Here is a 6,000-nt window from a genome sequence, read left to right on the forward strand (position 1 = left end):
ACTGTGCTAACACCTTGTTTTGCAGGGTAATATTATTTGCATTTTACCTTGGACTAACTCTTTCTTGCAGGAGAAGGACTTTCTGGAGAAGAGTGGTCCGGGCACTCGGAGTGCAAATATTATCTACTCGTCACTTTGCCACGTGGAGCTTCATGGTTGGCTGGGCTACGTCACACTCCAAGCGCCCGGAAGGAATCTGGGCGCCCGGAGCCTCCTATATAAGGAGGGTGAGCCCTGCAGCAAAGAACAACTCACAACAAGACCTTCTAACGCTTGCTTTGCTATGTTGTGCACACTGAAGCTTCTCCGATAACTCGCTCTTTCTTTTATTTTTATTATTGTCGGTACTTCATCTCTTTTAGCATTTCATGTACTTTCAATTTGTAAAAACTTATTCGAATTGATAGTGGATTGCCTGACGAAAGCACTCTACGAGTGCGGGTCTTGGAGTAGGAGTTGGCCAAGGCTCTGAACCAAGCAAATTGGTTTTTGTTAGCATTGCTCTATTTTTGTTTTTCTGCTACGTATTCGCTTGAACGTTTTTCGATCGATATTCACCCCCCTCTATCGACTTTCATGATCCAACACTTATCTCATGATTCTAGTCTTGAAATTTGTGAGGATGTTGATACATTTACAAAATATAAAGTTATTTCTCACAAAAAGAGAAACCATCATATAATTACACTTGATAAGAAGTCTGAAAAAATTGAGTGTAGTTGTAGAAAATATGAATTTATTGGAATTTTATGTTCTCATATTCTGAAAATATTTATGTGGAATAATATCATGAAGATCCCAAGTCAGTATGTACTGAAAAGATGGACAAGAAAAGTAAAAATTGGATATTTTGGAGTTAATGATTCAATGACCAACAATGCTAGTTTGGATCCAAAGTACTTAAACATGTGATACAAAGATTTGTGTGGGTTGAATGTTCAGTTGGTTACCAAGGTAGCAGAAAGAGATGACCCTTACAAGGTTGTTAAAGATGTTATGTTGAGCTTGTGTAAGATGGTGGATGATAAGTTACAAGTTAATGAATTTAATATCCAACAATCAAATGTGAGCCAAGAATATTGAGAATTTGATTATGGTGAAGGGAACTCTACTAGAGTGAAAGGAATTAAAACCAAGAAGAAAACAGTCTTAGATAAAAGGTTAAAAGGTGGGTTAGAGAAGATTTTAAGGAAAAGAAAAGCATCGAGTAAAACAAATCAAGCTTCAACGATTGTAATTGTTTCTACTTCATAACTTCCAAATTTTTATTTATTTGATATTATTTGTTGTTAAATTTGAACAACTTAAATTAGTCTTTTTTTTGTTTACACAAGGTGTAGATCAAACTATTTCCAGCATGACCATCGTACAATGTGACCGGATCAATCATCAAGTTGGTATTTGTTTGACTAATGTTAATCTAAGAAAATTTATGTTACAACTATCTAAAACTATATTTTATTTTTTTGTTTTAGCCTATAAATTTCGTCCCAACAATTGGTAGCTCCGTTGATAGTGTTAGTATGACTGAGACTCAATTCCCACAATTATTGGCATCACAATTTTCTTAGGTATTTATTTTTAATACAAGTTCATAATCTTTCATTAGATGACTTAATTTAATATTGACCCAACATACTACCAGTGAGGTCTATTCATTATAAGATGATATTTCAACTTACTACCAGTCCACTTTCCTTGTCCCTTCTTTATATCATTCACTTTCTGTTGGTACTTATTTGGTTTTTGCTTGCTACCTGGAAGGCAGAATTGACTAGTATAAGATTTGGTTTTTGCTTGCTACCTACTTGTCAGCACTGTTACTTCCATTTTTCCTATTGCTGCATTGATTGCTACCTGAATTGCTTTCATTGATGCTATAGTTATTAGTTGAGTATACACTTGATAATGCTTTATTATTATGCCATAGGCGCATCAACCATCTCATCTTGATTATTTTCCAACAAATTACCTAGAATAATGCTACAAAAGGTTTGGTGGCTTTGTTCATTCTATTTGGTGATTAAAGTGTGTATGTAATACTATAATTTCAAGTATTGTGCATTTTGTATGTTTTTGTAAAATTTGAAAGCTGGAGATTTTTGGTGGGCTGGATTTTGTGAAAACTTATGGATGAAGAATCAAAATCGCAGTGGAGCTAGTTTGAGTTTACTTCTTTAGTTTAACACTAAAGTTCATGTTGATTTGTTTGTAAAGATTTGGTTTGGTTGTTAGGATTTTAGTGTGAATGTATTGATGTGGAATTTGCATTTGATCTTGTGATGATATTATTTTATGGTGATAAGTGGATGAGATTTGGTGTATGGCTGACATTCGGTTGGTTTTGCTATATGGTGATGTATTTACATTAATTAGAGGATTATATTAATATTTGTAACTTTTTTGTCACCCAAAGTTGATGTATTTGTCCACTTCTGAGAATTTTGATTAAATGAATAGGGAGCTGTTGATGTTTTGAGCTGCTTGGTTGGACAAACAACCTGTAGAATTTTGATTAAATGAATAGGGAGCTGTTGCTAGAACAAATGGTTCTTTGGGAGGCTACCTTCTCTATCATCCTTTGATTTAATCATCCTTTGGGAGGCTACCTCTTGAATTGCAGGTTACAACATGAAATGCAGAAGTATCTGTCTCTTGGATTAGGGGGTTTTTCTTTTTTTGGAACCTTAAGGTTCCAAAAAGGTTTGACTATGAACTCCTATTTATTGTACGTAGTTTGAGAACATGCCAGCCTAATTGCGAGCAACCTTGTGCAAAAAGTCTAAGCATGCATGCGCAGGTGGTTAATAGACATGAAGAAACCATAGCAACTTCCATGTGAAATAAAGGATACTCTCGGAGTTTGAAACTATTTTTGTTCTACTTGCCTAAAATTTCGGTCATACAAACATTTCGATATCTTCCCTGGTATCCATTTGCAATCATCCAAATTTGTTGAACCATCAGAGCTCTTCAAGCAATACAATTGATGTAGATCAACAAACCTCTCCATTGTATACTTCTTTACAGTCAACTAAGGGATGATTACAAAACAAGAGTTCAAATCAAAAAATCAACATTAAAAATCAGTAAATAAGCATTAAAAGAAATGGAATACAAATAGATTGATCTCGCAGACGCTCAACCACAAAACTAGCTATCTCCATTGGAATTACTTTGAAAGAATGACAAGTCACATCATAAACTGCAACAACAACTTTTTTTCGAACTTTCTCATCATAATCCAACACTCTGTCAGAAAGTGCTTTTGGAAAAAATAGCCATAATATTTCAATACCATCAAATGTTTGCAAAACATAAGTTAGATGATAAAAATGATTAACTACTGTCAGATACTTGAATCCATGTCTGTGTCGGATAGTCGTGCATGAGTCTGAGTAACATAGGTTTCGAGATCAATTAGTAGAACCATGACCATTCCATGAAGTCAATGCCATTAATACAATGTCACAAGCGTCACATAAGCATCACACCATTTAGAATTACATCACAATATCAAATTACATCAAAAAATAAGTTACATCAACCACATACTCATCAACACAATCCAAGTACATACAACTACAACGATAGCAACTCTAAATTTCCTATTCAATGAACATATTTCATCACTCAACTGCATTATTACATGATTATTGTTCTAATTATCCAGAACATTCTTGTATTCAACTCTACCCTCGTAAGTAGTAGATTTCTTCAATTCACTAATCTCCAACTTTAATTTGTTATTATTCTTCTTCAACTCATTAATAATTGTCTTACTTCTCTCTGACGATTTTGGGTCATACCATAAGAAGAAGTCACATCCCTTTGTTGAATCTTAAATCAACTTAATCAAAACCCAATAATTAAAAACTCATAATACCGTGTTGATATAACAAAAATTTACTCTATATTTTGGACATTAAAAAAATCACCTTCTTGGTTTAGATTCTGTCCATGATGTTTGGAGAATAGCTCGTAACTCACAATTATATAATATGTGGGGAGCTTCACATTGCTCATCATTCATACGTCGTCGAGTGAAAGATGATGCTGATGAAGAGCCAGATGCCATGATTTTTTTTCTTGTATCTGAACAATACCAATATGCGAAAAAGACATAAATTAGATTAAGGTATGTAATTTTCGATGAAAAAAAGCTAACAATGACCTTCAAGTTCAAGTGTTAAACTCAATAACTCATAATCACCCAAACCATTTGATAGAACTCTCTTTACTAATGGAAAATCCTGATGCAAGATAATTAACCATTCCTATAAAAAATCCTCAAGAACTTCTTATTTTTGAACTCTTATGAAGAAGCCACATCCTCTTTGCTGAATTTCAAATCAACTTAATCAAAACCCAATAATTTAAAAACTATAATACCGTGTTGATATAACACAAATTTACTTTATATTTTGGACATGAAAAAAATCACCTTTCTGGATTAGATTCTGTCCATGATATTTGGAGAATAGCTCGTAACCCACAATTACATAATATGTGGGGAGCTTCACATTGCTCATCGTTCATACATCGTCGAGTGAAAGATGATGCTGATGAAGAGCTAGATGCCATGATTTTTTTTTTCTTGTACCTGAACAATACCAATATGCGAAAAAGACATAAATTAGATTAAGGTATGTAGTTTTCAATGAAAAAAAGCTAACAATGGCCTTCAAGTTCAAGTGTTAAACTCAATAACTCATAATCACCCAAACCATTTGATAGAATTCTCTTTACTGATGAAAAATCCTGATGCAAGATAATTAACCATAACTATAAAAAATCCTCAAGAACTTCTTATTTTTGAACTCTTATGAAGAACTACTGAGCAATTCCTTTTTTTTCTTGAGTATCTGTATCAAGATTGAATTTATAGTGCATGAGAATTTTTACGAGCTAAATGTAAAAGGCTATGTACCAACTGTTGCAAAAACATCCTATGAACTAAATTTCTTCATGTTCAACTTATAAAAAATAGCAAATCAAAGGGGCATGCACCATGAATTGTAATACCTTGAATCAAATAAATTATAGTTCAAACGATTACCTTTCTGAGAAGGATCAGCAGCACAAAAAAAAAGAAGATGTTTTTCAGCAACAATCGAAAAGGTTCTTACTTTCTTTCACATAGTGCCAAGGATGGAGACAGTTGGAATCGAATTCGAGGTCGCTAAAGGTCACGGAAGGGAGGTAGAGGGAGGTCGCTGGAGGTCCCCGATGCTGGAGGGAGGGCGCTGGAGGTCGGCAATGCTGAGGGAGGTCGCGGGAGGGAGACGGCGCTAGAGGGAGGGCGCAGACGATGAGTGAGGCAGTGGGAGGGAGGCGGCGCTGGAGGTTGGCGATGCTGGAGGGAGGTCGCGGGAGGGAGACGACACTGGACGGAGGCCGCAGGCGACGAGGGAGGCAGCGGGAGAGGGAGGCAGCGCTGGAGGTCAGCAATGTTGGAGGGAGGCAGCGGGAGGGAGACGGCGCTGGAGGGCGACAACATCGGAGGGAGTCAACGTGACGGTGGAGGTAATCGGAGGGAGGCGACGCTATAGGGAGGAGAGTTCGAGAGGCTAGGGCTTTTGGGGCTTCTTTGTGCATTGGCGTGTGCACGCGCTTTGCATGTGAAGAAGAGTTTTATATGAGATATGTGGTCCAAGGATGGACCAAGAATTTTGGGTCCTGAAGATCCACCCCCAATATACAGAGTATTTACTCAAGTCATCTAATTTTCATATACAAAATAAATAACAAAAATTAATAGCTAAATATGCTCAGTGTTAAATTGATCCTGTCATTATAGGTAAAATAAAATAATAATATTAACACGAACGTATGATGTGATTTGAACTTTGAAGAAATGGTGTTAAATCGATCATTCAACACGAACGGAAATGTTGCCCAATCCTAAGTAAACAAAGAAGGAATACTCCAACAAAAAAATCCTTCCAAAGAAACAACAAATGTAAATATAAAATAAATCACATTCTAATTAATATCTTC

Source organism: Zingiber officinale, chromosome 6B, assembly GCF_018446385.1.
Source record: "Zingiber officinale cultivar Zhangliang chromosome 6B, Zo_v1.1, whole genome shotgun sequence".
Classification (NCBI taxonomy): Eukaryota; Viridiplantae; Streptophyta; class Magnoliopsida; order Zingiberales; family Zingiberaceae; genus Zingiber; species Zingiber officinale.